This window comes from Schistocerca cancellata, chromosome 7, assembly GCF_023864275.1.
Source record: "Schistocerca cancellata isolate TAMUIC-IGC-003103 chromosome 7, iqSchCanc2.1, whole genome shotgun sequence".
In the NCBI taxonomy this organism is placed as follows: Eukaryota; Metazoa; Arthropoda; class Insecta; order Orthoptera; family Acrididae; genus Schistocerca; species Schistocerca cancellata.
This window is the reverse complement of record NC_064632.1, coordinates 613,760,223-613,780,014: the sequence shown is the minus strand read 5'-3', so window position 1 is coordinate 613,780,014 and position 19,792 is coordinate 613,760,223.

Sequence of the window (19,792 nt, the reverse complement as noted above, 5' to 3'; positions counted from 1 at the left end):
ATTAATCAAAGAAATCATTCATCGCGTTTACATAGATACGCTGCATAATGAATGGCATTAACCGTTTCTTTCACATAGGTTTCTGCGTAGTTGCAGAGTTAGTAATGTTCGTTAATGTCCGTGAACAGAGGTTCACTATGCAATGTCTTTTTGGCACTCGTTTTGTTCAAATTTTTTACATAGTAACAGTTACATGATACATCAGTTAAAAAAATAAGTAATTATACATACACACGTCACATATTTTCTTAGCATAAACATAATACAGTTGCACATAAACATGTTTGCATCATCATTACATAGCTATAGGTTATTACATTGTGTCACGTGATGTCATCTGAAATTAAGATAGGTTAGACACAACATTCATTACATCAGTAGGCAAGACCAGGCATTTCCACTACTCAATAAATATTCAAAATAGTAAGAGAGAAAAAATGTTCGATTCCTCGCGTTTTGTGCGTGTGTGTAGAGTGTCTGTGTGGCCTTGACTACTGATAGATGCTTTTCGTGTTGAGAGATGTGCGTCTAATCTATTTCTCAAAGTAAAAGATCGCTTCACAGATGACGTCTGTCGGTTCGTCAGGTGTCATACCAAGTCAGTGGTACCTACAATAACAAATGTTCCGTGAAAAATTAATATATCATTCACTGCTACGTAATCATAAATTTTATTTTGATATTCCTTCTTCCAGGTGGTGGCGCGCGCTGAAAGAAGAGTTCTTCTGCCATCAACTGCGACTCTGGAACCGCTGAAATGAAAATTTCTACACTACTTATTATCTGTGTTGTAACAACAGAGTTTTTCGAGTTGCTTAGCAATATTTTGATGGGTATGACTTTGACATTATTCAGCATGAAATGCTCTAAGATCTCGGTGTGCGTATTTTTCTAAAATTCTTTGAAGTGTGCCAACGTGTTCCTTCCAAGACTGTGTAGCTATCAGTATATCATCTACATAGTGTGTGACTGTCTCAACTAAATCGTCGCCAAGCACGGTATCCAGGGCTGTAATGAATACCCCAGAGCTGACATTCAGTCCGAAGGGTAGAACACAAAACTGATAGGTTCGCCCCCCGAACATAAATGCAGTATATTTCCGTGAATCAGGAGTGATACCCACCTGCCAAAACGAATTAGCGAGATCTATTGTGGAAAAATATTTTGCATCTAGAAATTTCTGTAATTGCTCTTCTAAATTTTCGCGTTTTGTGTGAACCGGTAAAATTATTTCATTAATTGCTCATGTGTCTAACACTAACCTAGTGCTTCCATTTAATTTTTTGACAACAAGTAGAGGACTACAATAAGGTGAGGTGGATGGTTCAATGACCTTCCAGTCTAACATTTGCTTTAATTCTTGCCACACAGCAGGTCGTTGAGATAACGGTACGTTATATGTCTTGTGGTAGAAGATCTTGTGAGGCTTAACTTCAATCGTGTATACATACGTGTTGATAACACCTAATCGTTTGGTAAAAACTTGTAAATATTTGGATAACACTTCCTGTAGTTTTATACGTTCATGTACACTGAGAGCTGTAGCTTCACTTATCTTATGATCAAGCAATGTTTTCAAGTCCATTAGCTCTGTGTCAGATGAGTGTGTTTGCATATCTTGAATGTCATTGTCAAGTACTAACTGAACCTTGTACCCTGTACAGTGTTTGTCATGCTTTAGAGTTCTCCTGTCCAAATCAATAATAATTACACTGCCTTTATTATTTAAAATACATTTACCTTTGGAGAAGTCTATAATAGAGTCCTTCTCGCTCATAATATCTATTCCTAATATGCAATTTGTCACAAGGTTTTGTACAACCAGGAATGGCCATTGTACGGTTCCATTACCTATTTTAATGTTTACAAAAACTTGCTTCGTAACCCTACATGACTTATTACCTAGTGCAGTAGTTATTTTACAGTTTTGGGCAGGAAACTCAGGCACAGGTTCCAATTCACACAACTTTTTATAGAAATTAAAAGACAAAACGCTCACAGCTGCACCTGTATCTAGGATAATAGTAGTTGGAATCCCACCTACTACACCAGTAGTAGATGCTAAAACAATTTCATTTGTGTTTGAACGACATTGTGTACTGTCTTGTAAAAGTTCATCTGATATATTGTTATTGTAGTTGTATCTTATAAATAAAACAGGTAATTTTTGTTTAGAATTATTCGGCATATCATTATTCTGTTGTTCAAGTGTGGTGTCAAATAACTGATTAACATTGAAGTCGCCCCCCAAGAATTCTTCAGCCACGACCTGGGGCATAGAAGTGACTGTTTCTAGTTTGTTGGATTAGCATTTGTACTAGGTACTGACACAGATTGAGGTTGTGCATCAGGTGTCATTTCTATTATCTTCACATTCGGATATTGCCTATTATGAACTCCAAACTTTTGCGGTTGTTGTTGCTGTTGCGCATTATAACTTACCTGTCGGTCGTAAGGTATGCTCCAATTTTGTCCTGGTGGCTGCTGTGGTAAAGCAGAGTTTGAATGAAAGTACTGATCGTTACGAGTCCAACCTTGATGCTGTCTTGGCTCGTAGTTATTATTATTTCTATTTCTGTTTGTGTTTTTGTTGTTGCCTTTGTATCCGTTGTTACCGTTGTAGTTATTACCGCGGTGCCTTATGTATGGATTGCCGCATGAAGTGTTATTACTGCTGTAACTATTGTTTGTATTGGAATACGCGTGTTGATTTTGATTTTCGTATTGAGACGGCATGTGAGTTTGCTGTTTTTGCTGTACCGCGTATCCAACTGTGGGTGCGCCAGAATTGAGTTGGCAAGCCTGCATGTTTTGCATACCACTAGTGTAAACATTGTGGCTGCTGTTTTGCCGCGCGAAGCGCTGATCTTCAAGTAACATGTCAACCGAATCTAAGGCTGTTAAAAAATAATCTGAATCGTCATCTGGGATATGTAGGAGTTTTTCTTTAATGTTGAAAGGCAATTTGGCCTTCAACGCACGGAGTATATCACGCGTTGCGACTGGTTCGTCTAAAAAGTGTCCCATGTTCAAGTATTTTTCAAAATATCTGCGTAAGTTGCCATTTTTACTGTTAAAAGTTTCAGGTTCTAAAATTTGTCTTCTGAGTCGCTCCTGGACGGATTGCGACCAGAATTTGTTCAGAAAAGCACGCTCAAACTCACTGTACGTGGTACATACGTCAGCTTGACTGTATGCCCAGACAGCTGCATCGCCTTGGATGTAACCGACAATATATGAAATCTTTTTCCGGTCACTCCAAGTGCGTGGAAATGCGTTACTAAAAGATTTAAGAAAAATCACCGGATGAATGGTTCGTTTTTCTGGGATAAAAATCTGAAATTGCCTGTGTTTCATTAAGCTTTCTTCTTCCTTCGCATTGTGATATGGATTTATTCCACTGTAATTACTGGTATGTTCAGCTGGCGAGTAATTACGATAATGTTGCTGTGGTTTACCATGATAATAGCTTGTGTTTGTGTTTGCACATCGTGGTATGTGTTGTAGTCGTGGTGTGTTTTGTTCTTGTGTGTTTGTCGTGTGCGGTATGTGTGTGTCATACTCGAATGTATATTGGTTCCTGAACAGTGCATTTTGACTGATATTTTCGTTACATTCAGACTGTGGTCGATCGGTGAATTGTCTCATGGGTGCAGTGACGGATTGTACTGCGTCACTGATCAGCTGTTTGTTATTAGTAATGTATTGCGCTACGGAGTCGTGCACAATTGTTGGTAAATTTTCACGTAAGCATGTATCAAAATGTTTGTCTTTGTTCACTACCCAATCATGAAATTCTTTATTAATATTTTGAAAATGAGCTGTGGCCTCAGATTGTAAGATGTCAGTCAGGTGTTGTTCAACATTGTCAAATTTATTCTGTACGTCAGTAATTCGTTTTTCAAGGTTGTCATGTACTGAAGGATATGTTTGAATTTGTTCAGTAAGAACTTCACACGTGACATTAAGATTTTTTACTTGTGTCTGTAAAAGTGCTACGTCAGTTGTAGTCTTTTCTTGTCTCGTATTAAGCTGGGAAAATTTAGTACTGAGTTCAGTCATCTGTTTGGTCAGTGTGGCGTCTATAAGTTCCACACGTTTACATAAAGTGTCATTACCTGTCTTGAGTGCTATGAGGTCAGATTTAATTGCGTCATTTTGTGTCTGTAAGGTTGCCATGTTTTCGGCGTTCTGTTTCCTTATGTATGCCATATTTTCTGCGTTTTGTTTCATTAGCATTTGTAACATGTCGGCAATGTTTACTGTTTGCAAGGTCTGTGCCCCCGTCGCGTCATTAGACGTGACGTCATGCATCAACATGGGCTCTGACTGAGACTTTGAAATTTTTGTAGTGGACGGCCTATTGCCAAAATTTCCGTCAACACTTGCGTCAATGTTTGATAAATCGTCACTACCGGTTGCTGTCGTAAAGTCATTTTCTAACATTTGTCTCTCGTCCGAGTCGGATTGCGTCTGAATAGTACGTCTTTGCTGTTCCATTTTTGCGTATTGATTTCTAGTTATTACCATGCCACACGTGATATATGTTTCAAGAAAATATTTGACACTGATTTTAAAATAAAATGCAGTTGAGCATGAATCGCTCGTAGCAACAATGGCTGTCTGTTAATTTAAAAATATAAACTGAATTTGAGATTATTGGTAATGGCTGCTGTCCATGTTACTACGTATCGTACAGAAGTCGGCCATATTGTACACTCGTGTATTGGTATTGTTGCATACGTTATTGTTTAAGGAAAAGTACTGAGAATGAAATTTATCACTGAAAACTGTTATGCGCGAAAGAAACACTACAGAATCTACTGAAAAGCTAATACACTGAATTATACGTCTGGTCAAGCCTGCTAATGCAAAGGTGCTGCGTCTTACCTTATTTTGCTGGAAGTTTCATTGCGTCTTCCCGCAAAATTTTAGAATTGGAAAATATCTTCAGATTTTTTGTTATCTCTCATACATTCACGTCCAGGTCCAGAAAGTTGATTTTTCACATGAAACAAAGAGAACAATGTAACAAATGACAAAATAACAAGTCCGACACGCAGTCGCCAATATAAAATAAATAAAATAAAAAATATTGTTTAAATATTAATTATTCTATCTGTATGATGGTGATTGCGATTGTAATTGTAATTAATATTTGCTTATCTGGAACGTGGACGTTTAATTATTCGGTATCAGACGCTTGACAATGGCTTTCTCGTAAAGGCAATGTTACTCGTAGTTGACCGTGAAATAAAACTTAAATAATCGGACTTCGTAAATAAATCGTTTCCAAAGACTGCTGCGGCAGGTGCGGACTCATAATCTAAATCTCAATATTTCAATAATTTGCCAGCCATGCCAATACGTCGTACAGAGGAGATTGTCTACTAAACATAAAAAAGTTACACAGTTAGTTAAATCAGATATATTCAATGAATAAACCTACAGTTCATAATCCTACTTACTTTTATAAATATAAATTCTTTACAGAATCGAGTGCCTAGTCTGGTTGCAACTCGCAGTATTCTTTTATAACATGAAATATGGCGGTGTGCCAGACAATAGAATAAAATACGTGCTTCTCGCACCACTTCTACCAGAGCTCTCTCGTTTCTTAATCAAACATAAGAGTAACGTAATTGTGCTTTTGTTTTATCAGCGACACAGCGCTGCAGTTGTGTGCCATAGGCTTTATTTATTTGTCACTGATTATTTATTTAATTAATATTTCGCGTTTCCGAGGAAACTCACGCTCGGCATGCAAATGTGCCTTTATACGTCGGTCCCTCACAATGACGAATTAACGCAGTAAATGCGTCGTTATGAAAATATAGGTTCTATACCTTCTCTTTCTAAATCGAGGAATGTTTCTATGGCAACGAAAGGATCGTCTATTGGGAGGCGAGTATCTCTTTTCGGATGCACTATTCCTTCATTATTGCATCTGTCGATCCCTCACAATGACGAATTAACACAGAAATTGCGTCGCTATGAAATACTAAATGTTCTATACCTTCTCGTTCTAAATCCAGGAACGTTTCTATGGCAACGGAAGGATCTTATATTGAGAGGCGAGTATTTCTTCTCGGATGCACTATTCCTTCTTTATTGCATCCGTCGATCCCTCACAATGACGAATTAACACAGACAATGCGTCGCTATGAAATACTATAAGTTCTAAGCCTTCTCTTTCTAAATCGAGGAACGTTTCTATGGCAACGACAGGATCTCATATTGAGAGGGGAGTATCTCTTTTTGGATGCAATATTCCTTCTTTATTGCACCCATCGATTCCTCACAATGACGAATTAAGCGAGAAATTGCGTCGCTATGAAATACTATATGTTCTATGCCTTCTCAATCTAATTCGAGGAACGTTTCTATGGCAACGACAGGTTCTTATATTGGGAGGCGAGTATCTCTTTTCAGATGCACTATTCCTTCTTTATTGCATCCGCCGATAACCCACAATGACGAATTTACACAGAAATTGTGTCTCTATGAAACACTATAGGTTCTATGCCTTCTCTTTCTAAATCGAGGAACGTTTCTATGGCAACAAAAGGATCTTCAATTGGGAGGCGAGTATCTCTTTTCGGATGCAATATTCCTTCTTTATTGCACCCATCGATCCCTCACAATGACTAATTAACACAGTAAATGTGTCGTTATGAAAATATAGGTTCTATACCTTCTCTTTCTAAATCGAGGAATGTTTCCATGGCAACGAAAGGATCGTCTATTGGGAGGCGAGTATCTCTTTTCGGATGCACTATTCCTTCATTATTGCATCTGTCGATCCCTCACAATGACGAATTAACACAGAAATTGCGTCGCTATGAAATACTAAATGTTCTATACCTTCTCGTTCTAAATCCAGGAACGTTTCTATGGCAACGGAAGGATCTTATATTGAGAGGCGAGTATTTCTTCTCGGATGCACTATTCCTTCTTTATTGCATCCGTCGATCCCTCACAATGACGAATTAACACAGACAATGCGTCGCTATGAAATACAATAGGTTCTATGCCTTATCTTTCTAATTAGAGTAACGTTTCTATGGCAACGACAGGATCTTCTATTAAAAGGCGAGTATCTCTTTTCGGATGCACTATTCTTTCTTTATTGCATCCGTCGATCCCTCACAATGACGAATTAAGCGAGAAATTGCGTCGCTATGAAATACTATATGTTCTATGCCTTCTCAATCTAATTCGAGGAACGTTTCTATGGCAACGACAGGTTCTTATATTGGGAGGCGAGTATCTCTTTTCAGATGCACTATTCCTTCTTTATTGCATCCGCCGATAACCCACAATGACGAATTTACACAGAAATTGTGTCTCTATGAAACACTATAGGTTCTATGCCTTCTCTTTCTAAATCGAGGAACGTTTCTATGGCAACAAAAGGATCTTCAATTGGGAGGCGAGTATCTCTTTTCTGATGCAATATTCCTTCTTTATTGCACCCATCGATCCCTCACAATGACTAATTAACACAGTAAATGTGTCGTTATGAAAATATAGGTTCTATACCTTCTCTTTCTAAAACGAGGAATGCTTCTATGGCAACGAAAGGATCTTCTATTGGGAGGCGAGTATCTCTTTTCGGATGCAATATTCCTTCATTATTGCATCTGTCGAACCCTCAATATGACGAATTAACACAGAATTTGCGACGCTATGAAATACTATAGGTTCAATGCCTTCTCTTTCTAAATCGGGGAACGTTTGAAATGGCAACGACAGGATCTTATATTGGGAGGCGAGTATTTCTTCTCGGATGCACTATTCCTTCTTTATTGCATCCGTCGATCCCTCACAATGACGAATTAACACAGACATTGCGTCGCTATGAAATACTATAGGTCCTATTCGTTCTCTTTCTAAATCGAGGAACGTTTCTATGGCAACGACAGAATCTTCAATTGGGAGGTGAGTATCTCTTTTCGGATGCACTATTCATTCTTTATTGCATCCGTCGATAACCCACAATGACGAATTATCACAGAAATTATGTCGCTATGAAACACTATAGGTTCTATGCCTTCTCTTTCTAAATCGAGGAACGTTTATATGGCAACGATAGGATCTTGCATTGGGAGGCGAGTATCTCTTTTCGGATGCACTATTCCTTGTTTATTGCATCCGTCGATCCCTCACAATGACGAATTAACAAAGAAATTGCGTCGCTATGAAATACTATAGGTTCTATGCCTTGTCTTTCTAAATCGCGGAACGTTTATATGGCAACGACAGGATCTTGTATTGGGAGGCGAGTATCTCTTTTCGGAAGCACTATTCCTTGTTTATTGCATCCGTGGATCCCTCACAATGACGAATTAACACGGAAATAGCGTCGCTATGAAATACTATGGGTTCTATGCCTTCTCTTTCTAAATCCAGGAACGTTTCTATGGCAACGACAGGATCTTCTATTGGGAGGCGAGTATCTCTTTTCGGATGCACTATTCCTTCTTTATTGCATCCGTCGATCCCTCACAATGATGTATTAACACAGAAATTGCGTCGCTATGAAATACTATAGGTTCTATGCCTTCTCTTTCTAAATCGAGTAACGTTTATTTGGCAACGACAGGATCTTGTATTGGGAGGCGAGTATCTCTTTTCGGATGCACTATTCCTGCTTTATTGCATCCGTCGATCCTTCACAATGACGAATTAACACAGAAATTGCGTCGCTATGAAATACTATAGGTTCTATGCCTTCTCTTTCTAAATCGAGGAACGTTTCTATGGCAACGACAGGATCTTCTATTGGGAGGCGAGTATCTCTTTTCGGATGCACTATTCCTTCTTTATTGCATCCGTCGATCCCTCACAATGACGAATTAACACAAAAATTGCGTCGCTATTGTAACGACAACTGTAGATATATATATATTTTTATTTCTGAATTTCGGTAAATTAATGTAAGCAATGTTTTGAATTTCTTTTCTTTTCGTGTCATGTTAAAGAAACTGTAAGCTACTTTTAAAATGAATGTTATCATTTATGTTAGATTTCAAGCAATGTGACAATCAAAAGAAAGTGTATTTAATGTTAAAACTATTGTTAGATGTGAAAATTGTAATTTATACACTTGGTCCATACGTAGGTAATGCATTAGGATATGTGTAGTAGAAAACCTGTGGTGAATACCCTACTTGTAGGGGAGCGGGAAAAGGTGCAGGTAGGCGAGCGCGGGAAACGCACACTGGCGCGGTTCGGCACAACGGGCTTAGTAACACAGTCGGAGTTGGGCATCGGTCAGAGGAACATGTACTTTACCGAGGAGGCTATCCAGGAAAGGTGGTTTCCATTGAGCCTCGGATGTGCCGATTACGATGACTACTTGGCATGGCTATATTCTTAGGCACAAAATTGGAAAGATTACGACGCTAAGAAGAAGAAAAGTGCCGATGCAGTGAGAGCCTTAGCCGTGCTTGCATGTGTGCTGTGCTTCTCGCTATCTCGCTGCCCGCCATCCGCCTCACCGACGTGCACAGGTCAAACATTTATTTCATCTTTAGAAGTCTATCTGTGTGGAACAGTGTCGAAACTGTTTCTAACTGTTCAATAATAACGTGGCTTTTACCAGAACTGACCTAACAATTAATCATCCTTATCACTGAGCTTGATAGGGTCCTTACCACATATTGTGCAACCCGAGTATCCCGAGCTGAAAGTTTAAAGATAGTATTAACGAGAATTATCAGTAGACAAAGCTATGCTATAAAGAAGTTAAAATTTATGTGTGTTATTGTAAATGTTGATAAAGAACAAAAGTATGACTATATTGAAAGAGAGTTTTTTGAAACGAGTTAGCAATGTTATTTAATTAATGTGAGACAGTCAAATGATTCAGAAATAAGAGAAAAGAGTAGTTATCCATAGATTTATAATTTTGAGTGTTAATTTACCTTCATGACTTAATAGTTTCAGTATGACGACCATAACAGTTTCAGCCCCCCCCCCCTTCTCTTGCCCATTCTTTCACATCTTGAAGTGTACTGATCAGATTTGAACAGCAAAGTTAAGTTCTATATTAAACCTAAGTGTATTAGTGTTTTTTACAATTTTAATAGTGACATTGTATGTATGCTTTCAAAATTGCTAATTCTAGGGTAATCTATGCCCGATTTCAGTCTGATCAATATACAAAATGCAGTTCGTAGTAATCATTGCTGTGTGGTGTTGTGTAATTTTAGCTCGTCCAAATTAGTACAAAAGAAGAAAACCTTAGTTCAGTAGATTCTTTCTGGTTCCAATTTTTGCCATAAACCGCAACAATACTACGTGTCATTATGCTTGTACATGCACCCACTTGTACAAGGAAAAACTTACTTAATGCCTAATTAGGCTGGCGACCGAATTATTAATCATTGGTAATATCTACTGTGTGTACTTTTTGTCCATGCGAACGAGTAATAATACTTTACCTTTGCTTGACGCATCACTGTACTTACCAACTGAGTATAGGTCCGATCTTGCTTCCATTAGGTACACGCGGTCAACTTTTGTACTAAAATCCTTGTTTACAAGGTGAAGCCCGTGAACTTATTACAGTACAGGCTTTATAGAGTTAACGCACGTCCGACAGGGCGGTAGTGTTACAAGTGGCTTCCCGTTGACGGGACATCCAGTTGTGGTCGGTTACTAATTAATGTAAATACCGAACAGTGGATGTTCAGTGGCACGAATAGCAATAATATTTAGCAAAGTAAATTGCAGTGTGCGTCAAGTATAATAGTGCAGTGTAATTGGCATTTAGTATGGACAGGAACGTAGACAGGGTGGATGTGCCGAGCGAAATGGAAAATGCGGCTGGCAGTAGCAGGAGTTTACGCGGCCAGATAACAGATGGCGTTAGCGGAAGACAATTGGCGTACATACAATACCATGAACACGTCAACGAACAGATTGAAATGTCGAGATCGTCTCGAACGCAGCAAGGGACAAAACAGGAAGAAGAGGGTGACTTTATAGATGATAGTGGGTACGTGAACGATTCCACTGACATATTTGATTCACCTCAGATAAAGAAAGAACCGAAAGAAATTTCTGAAGTAGAATCGGAACACACCGATTTCGTAGAACAAAACAGTGTAAAAATTTTAAGCATGAACGACTTATTTGAACAATTAACCAAACAAATCGCAGGACAGACTGAGCAGCTTAAAACACAGAGCCATCAGCTCAAAACACACGTTAATCAGCAGCTCAAAACACAAAACGAGCAGCTTAAAACACATGTTGACGAGCAGCTCAAAACCCAAAGTGATCAGATTAAAGTACAGGTCGAAGGACAGGGAATTAAAATTAGTAAACAGATAGAACAAGTAGAACAAAAAGTGGGTAATTTAAGTTCTGTGGTAAATACTCTGAAATTTGAAATTGATATTATTAACAAAAATATGGATACTATGCAGGAGGAAATTGGTAACATTAACAGTAGATTCGATGTTGAAATTCTCAACATCCAAGAGAAAGTAGAACCTCTGGTTGAAACTAAGGTAGACGAAAAAGTTTTCGGTCTTAAAACTGAGATCGTAAACGAATGTCAACACGGAATATCACAGTTGGAAAAGGTAGTTTTAGACACTGAAAGGGAGTTAGGTAAAAAAGTATCCGGATGTGTTCAAAATTGTGAACAAAATACTACGAAAATTCAAGGCAAAATTTTCGATCTGGAGAGTAAAATTAAAGATAGGCCTCGTGTTGTCTGTAATGGCACACCGATTACGAAGCTATTAGAAGGTGAGGAACGCTTCGATCCGGACAAGAAACATAACGGGTGGCATCCGTTAGATTTCATCAAAAATTGCGAGAGAGTATTTCCTGAGCATTTATCTGATCAGGAAAAGATAAACGTTGTAATTAGCGCCTTAGCAGGTGACGCTAAGCGCTGGGGAATAAATTTAAATACTGAACGAATGACGTTCGAAGAATTTAGGCAAAGATTTACGGAAGAATATTGATCTGAACAAAAGCAGGACCATTTATGGCGCGAGTTTATCATGGCCAAACAGCATGATAATAGGGGCAGGAATTCTTTGAAAGATTTCTGTGAGTATTGGTACCGGAAATTGACGCATTTAAGAGGCCGGAGATCAGATTCAGAAATTATCTGGGAGCTATATAAAAAGCTTCCAGAAGATTCTAAGAGGTATGTAGGAAGCAACCATCGTAGCTTCCAAGCATTTCTAGAAAGGGTCGAAGACGAAGACCATTGGCGTGCAAGTCGTGCCAATTATCAAAATTTTGGTAACCGTAATAACCGAAATCATGACGAACGAAATGACGGCGATGGATTTCGCGTCAATATGGTACAGAGAGGAAGAGGCAGAGGAAGAGGCAGAGAAAGTTATCCAGGTCGTGGTAGAGGGTATGCCGCACAAAATAATAACGATGCGGGAAACTAATTTCCGCGAACGTTGCTGGCCAAACGGAAGCGGACAATACATACCGGCCCCGATTTAAGAAAAGATACCGGACCGACCGTAATGTAATGAGACAGGCTAGGGACAGACATGGAATGACGCAACGTGTTGTGGCGAAACAAGCGTCAGGTGCGAGCCAGAATGAGTCATCTCGGCCGCCCAGAGCGCTACAAGTTAACAGGCGAGTGGAGCATCAGAGGGCAACGACCCAGCCTAGCAGAACATCTGTTCGGAAAGAAGCCGCTAGTAATACGGCAGCAGTAGGTACGAACATAGCCGTAAGAGATAATGAAAATTTTACGAGTGATAATTCCGTGGCAAAGGAAAAAATAAATGAGACTGTGAGTACACAGAGAGGTACGGTTAGCAGTGTTTGCAATGAAGTAAAAGGCGATACTGAATTAGCAGAAGTAACTAATTGGCGTGTGCAGATCGACGATCTGTACAAGGGCCTAAAGCAATGTGAGTGGGAGGATTTTAAGAAGGAGTATGAGGCGAGGAAATTAGTTGGTGGAAAGAGAGATAGTAGGGACGTCCATAAGGTGACGTGGCCCAAATTTGAAGAGGGGAGAATAAATAGCGCCGCGCAAAGTACGCGTGCTGCCAATAGGAGGAAGGTTGATGATAGGAAGGATTTGGAGGATGAAATCCTCAGCATTGATGAAGAAATAACTTCTGCTAACAGTCCGCCAATAGTACAAGCTGCTACCGAGAGGCACCGTGGAGAAGGGGCAGATGATTACCTGAAAGTAATTAAAGTCCACGAGGATTACATTGAATATGAAGTCACAGTAGATGTAAATAAAGCTGATGATGAGGCCGTTTTGCAAAAAGAGGAGATTGAATTAAAATCCAAGCCTGACGACAATACTGAGGAAGAATTTAGTGCCTGTCTCAGAAAAGCTTTTATGTTAAAACCTGAAAGCGATCCAGAATGGTCGGATTCTGACGATAGTTCAGATGATGAAACATATGCAAATACAGACAAAATTGAATATACTAACTTTCCCTATTGTGCAAAAGTAGCGTACTTAAATGAATCTGGTGTTGAGGAAGAGAGTAGTGATGACTCTAGTGAAGATGAATTTTCAGGTGTAAAAGAAAGTGAACATACTTTTACTGAAAGAGGGTATGAGAAAATCAGTGAAAGTAAAGGGGATGCAGTTAAGTACGATATTGTACCTAACGATGACGAAGTATCAAAACAAAATCCAGACGTTGAGACCGAACAAAGAAAGAAAGAGCCACCGGACGACTCTGTGTTTATTTTGCGAAGAGTTCAAGTAAGCAAAGACTTTGAACTCCAGAGGCCTAAAAAGCCACCAGACTTATGTGACTGTTTTATGAACTATAAAAGACTGCCTTGTTAATAAAGAGACGAGGAGGGGCAGGCTGCTGTATTTGTATATATTATTAATATTATGCATGACTTTATTGTTACTGTAACTCAGTGTTATCTGAAAGTGAATTATTGTTTTGTTGAATTAGAGCCTGGGGCAGATTCATATCGGATTTTGAGAATGTCATGAACACTTTACATCATGAAACTACAGGATTCCCACCGGAAGAAATTTTGTTAGACAGAAGTAGTAAAAGTTTAATTGAAGAAAAATTAGAGTTTCCACCTTGTACAAGTTTGGGATTGAATCAAAAGAAAGAATTGGTAATAAAAAGGGCAAAGCAAAAAGCTGAATCTAGGTCTAGAAGACACAATAAAAATCTAAAAGTTTCAAAATTTAAAATTGGAGATTATGTTCTTTTAAAAACCCACGAAAAATCTAGTGAACTAAACCATGAAATTTCAAAATTTAAATTAATGTATAATGGACCATATATGATACAGAATATTCCACACGATAATGCTTACTACCTGATCTACCCAAAATTCAAAAGACCTTTAGGTGTAAGAAATATTGTGGACCTGAAACTGTATGTCCCCAGGAACGAGTAATTGTGCTGTATCTTATGCTGAAACCAAGTTATTTCAAATGTAACTAATCTTTGTAAATGTCTGTATACCCTTGAAAGTGAGCTAATGTAGTTATGTGAGTTTCAGATTACCAATTGTACTGTAACTATAAAAATGTATGAAGAAAAGGACTGAAAAGAAAGGATAAATGCTATCAGCCAGATAAAAGATGGGACTGTCAAAATGAACCATAAAACAAAGGACTGCCAAATACCAATGAGGGCAGATAAATAGTCGATGGAAAATTGTAAATGTGATCCAGGAGATGACAATATGAAGTGAAAAGGACTGCCCAAATCCGCATAATAGGCAGCAAATATGTGTAGTTAATTTTCTGAATATTTTGTGTGTGTATTTTGTTTAGTAAGTAAGGAAATGGACTGCTATTCAAAGCAAGCAGCAACAAATTATCTTATAGTGTATACAAAATATGCGTTTGTTTTTTGTAGTTAAATGTTTGTATTACATAATCTGAAATTATTTCTTGGAGAAGTTAGTGAAAATGATTAAATGGCTATTTTAATAATGTTATGAAGGGAAGTTGGACTGTGCAAAAGGCACTTAAGTAAATAACGAGAAATTATTCTTGATGTGTTAAAAAAGTGTAAACCTATATACAGCGAGTAAAAGGAAATATGTAGTGTAAATCTTTTTGAACATTTACATAAAGACTCAGGACCACTATATAATTGTAAAATTTAGTGTTCCCATAAAATTTGGACTTAAGAAAATTTTCTGGAAACAGGGGCATGTGTAACGACAACTGTACATATAATTTTTTTTTTTATTTCTGAATTTCGGTAAATTAATGTAAGCAATGTTTTGAATTTCTTTTCTTTTCGTGTCATGTTAAAGAAACTGTAAGCAACTTTTAAAATGAATGTTATTATTTATGTTAGATTTCAAGCAATGTGACAATCAAAAGAAAGTGTATTTAATGTTAAGACTATTGTAATATGTGAAAATTGTAATTTATACACTTGGTCCATACGTAGGTAATGCATTAGGATATGTGTAGTAGAAAACCTGTGGTGAATACCCTACCTGTAGGGGAGCGGGAAAAGGTGGAGGTAGGCGAGAGCGGGAAACGCACACTGGCGCGGTTCGGCACAACGGGCTCAGTAACACAGTCGGAGTTGGGCATCGGTCAGAGGAACATGTACTGTACCGAGGAGGCTAACTAGGAAAAGTGGATCCATTGAGCCTCGGATGGGCCGATTCCGACGACTACTTAGCATGGCTATATTCCTAGACACAAAATTGGAAAGATTACGACGATAAGAAGAAGGAAAGTGCCGATGCAGTGAGAGCCTTAGCCGTGCTTGCATGTGTGCTGTGCTGCCCGCTATCTCGCTGCCCGCCAACCGCCGCACCGACTTGCACAGGTCAAACATTTATTTCATCTTTAGAAGTGTATCTGTGTGGACCAGTGTCGAAACTGTTTCTAACTGTTCAATAATAACGTGACTTTTATCAGAATTGCCTTAGCCATTACTTATCCTTATCATTGACCTAGACAGGGTCCTTACCGCATATTGTGCAACCCGAGTATCCCGAACTGAAAGTTTAAAGATAGTATTAACGAGAATTATCAGTAGACAAAGCTATGCTATAAAGAAGTTAAAATTTATGTGTGTTATTGTAAATGTTGATAAAGAACAAAAGTATGACTATATTGAAAGAGAGTTTTTGAATTGAGTTAGCGATGTTATTTGATTAATTTGAGACAGAAAGAATGACAGTCAAATAATTCAGAAATAAGAGAAAAGAGTAGTTATCCATAGATTTATAATTTCGAGTGTTAATTTACCTTCAGGACTTAATAGTCTCAGTATAACGACCACAACAGTTTCAGCCCCCCCCCCCTTCTCTTGCTCATTCTTTCACATCTTGAAGTGTACTGATCAGATTTGAACAGCAAAGTTAAGTTCTATACTAAACCTAAGTGTATTAGCGTTTTTTTCCAATTTTAATAGTGACATTGTATGTATGCTTACAAACTTGCTAATTCTAGGGTAATCTATGCCCGATTTCAGTCTGATCAATATACAAAATGCAGTTCGTAGTAATTGTTGCTGTGTGGTGTTGTGTAATTTTAGCTCGTCCAAATTAGTACAAAATAAGAAAACCTTAGTTCAGTAGATTCTTTCTGGTTCCAAATTATGCCATAAATCGCAAAATTACTACGTGTCATTATGCTTGTACATGCACCCACTTGTACAAGGAAAAACTCACTCAATGCCTAATTAGGCTGGCGACCGAATTATTAATCATTGGTAATATCTACTGTGTGTACTTTTTGTCCATGCGAACGAGTAATTATACTTTACCTTTGCTTGACGCATCACTGTACTTACTAACTGAGTATAGGTCCGATCTTGCTTCCATTAGGTACACGCGGTCAACTTTTGTTCTAAAATCCTTGTTTACAAGGTGAAGCCCGTGAACTTATTACAAATGGTTCAAATGGCTCTGAGCACCATGGGACTCAACATCTTAGGTCATAAGTCCCCTAGAACTTAGAACTGCTTAAACCTAACTAACCTAAGGACATCACACACACCCATGCCCGAGGCAGGATTCGAACCTGCGCCCGTAGCAGTCCCGCGGTTCCGGACTGTAGCGCCAGAACCGCTAGACCACCGCGGCCGGCGAACTTATTACAGTACAGTCTGTATAGAGTTAACGCACGTCCGACAGGGCGGTAGTGTTACACTATGAAATACTATAGGTTCTATGCCTTCTCTTTCTAAATTGAGTAACGTTTCTAAGGCAACGACAGGATCTTCTATTGGGAGGCGAGTATCTCTTTTCGGATGCACTATTCCATCTTTATTGCATCCGTCGATTTCTCACAATGACGAATTAACACAGAAACTGCGTCACAATGAAATACTATAGGTTCTATGCCTTCCCTTTCTAAATCGAGGAACGTTTCTATGGCAACGACAGGATCTTCTTTTGGAGGCGAGTATCTCTTTTAGGATGCACTATTCCTTCTTTATTGCATCCGTAGATCCCTTACAATAACGAATTAACACATAAATTGCGTTGATATGAAATACTATAGGTTCTATGCTTTCTCTTTCTAAATAGAGAAACGTTTCTAAAGCAACGACAGGATCTTCTATTGGGAGGCGAGTATCTCTTTTCGGATGCACTATTCCATCTTTATTGCATCCGACGATTTCTCGAAATGACGAATTAACACAGAAACTGCTTTGCTATTAAATACTATAGGTTCTATGCCTTCTCTTTCTAAATCGAGGAACGTTTCTATGGCAACGACAGGATCTTATATTGGGAGGCGAGTATCTCTTTTCGAATGCACTATTCCTTCTTTATTGCATCCGTCGATCCCTCACAATGACGAATTAACACAGAAATTGCGTCCCTATGAAATACTATAGGTTCTATGCCTTCTCTTTCTAAATCGAGGAATGTTTCTATGGCAACGACAGGATCTTCTATTGGGAGGTGAGTATCTCTTTTCGGATTCACAATTCCTTCTTTATTGCATCCGTCGATCCCTCACAATGACGAACTAACACGGAAATTACGTCGCTATGAAATACTATAGGTTCTATGCCTTCTCTTTCTAAATCGACGAACGTTTCTATGGCAACTACATTATCTTCTATAGGGAAACTTGTATCTCTTTCCGGATGCACTATTCCATCTTTACTGCATCCGTCGATTTCTCACAATGACGAATTAACACAGATATTGCGTCGCTATGAAATACTATAGGTTCTATGCCTTCTCTTTCTAAATCGAGGAACGTTTCTATGGCAACGACAGGATCTTATATTGGGAGGCGAGTATCTCTTTTCGGATGCACTGTTCCTTCTTTTTTGCATCCGTCGATCCCTCTCAATGACATATTAACACAGAAATTGCGTCGCTATGAAATACTATAGATTCTATGCCTTCTCTTTCTAAATCGAGGAACGTTTCTATGGCAACTACATTATCTTCTATTAGGAGACGAGTATCTCTTTTCGGATGCACTATTCCATCTTTACTGCATCCGTCGATTTCTCACAATGACAAATTAACACAGAAATTGCGTCGCTATGAAATACTATAGGTTCTATGCTTTCTCTTTCTCAATCGAGGAACGTTTCTATAGCAACGACGGAATCTTTTTTAGGAGGCGAGTATCTTTTTCGGATGCACTATTCCTTCTTTATTGCATCCGTCGAACCCTCACAATGACGAATTAACACAGAAATTGCGTCGCTATTAAATACTATAGGTTCTATGCCTTCTCTTTCTAAATCGAGGAACGTTTCTATTGCAACGACAGGATCTTCTGTTTGGAGGCGAGTATCTCTTTTCGGATGCACTATTCCTTCTTTATTGCATCCGTCGATCCCTCACAATGACGAATTAACACAGAAATGGCGTCGCTATGAAATAATATAAGTTCTATGCCTTCTCTTTGTAAATCGAGAAACGTTTCTAAGGCAACGACAGAATCTTCTATTCGGAGGCGTGTATCTCTTTTCGGATGCACTATTACAGCTTTATTGCATCCGTCGATCCCTCACAATGCCGAATTAACACGGAAATTGCGTCGCTATGAAATACTATAGGTTCTATGTCTTCTCTTTCTAAATCGAGAAACGTTTATACGGCAACGACAGTTTCTTCTATTGGGAGGTGAGTATCTGCTTTCGGATGCACTATTCGTTCTTTATTGCATCCGTCGATCCCTCACAAAGACTGACGAATTAACACAGAAATTGCGCCGCTATGAAATACTATATGTTCTATGCCTTCTCTTTCTAAATCGAGGAACGTTTATATGGCTATGATAGAATCTTCTATTGGGAGTTGAGTATATCTTTTCGGATGCACTATTCCTGCTGTATTCCATCCGCCGATCCCTCACAATGACGAATTAACACCGAAATTGCGTCGCTATTAAATACTATAGGTTCTTTGCCTTCTCTTTCCAAATCGAGAAACGTTTATATGGCAACGGCAGGATCTTGTATTGGGAGGCAAGTATCTCTTTTCGGATGCACTATTTCTTCTTTAGTGCATCCGTCAATCCCTCACAATGAAGAATTAACAGAAAAATTGCGTCGCTTTGAGAAAATATAGGATCTATGCCTTCTCTTTCTAAATCGAGGAACGTTTATATGGCAACGACAGGATCTTGTATTGGGAGGCAAGTATCTCTTTTCGGATGCACTATATCCTTCTTTATTGCATCCATCGATCCCTCACAATGATGAATTAACACAGAAACTGCGTCACAATGAAATACTATAGGTTCTATGCCTTCCCTTTCTAAATCGAGGAACGTTTCTATGGCAACGACAGGATCTTCTATTGGGAGGCGAGTATCTCTTTTCAGATGCAC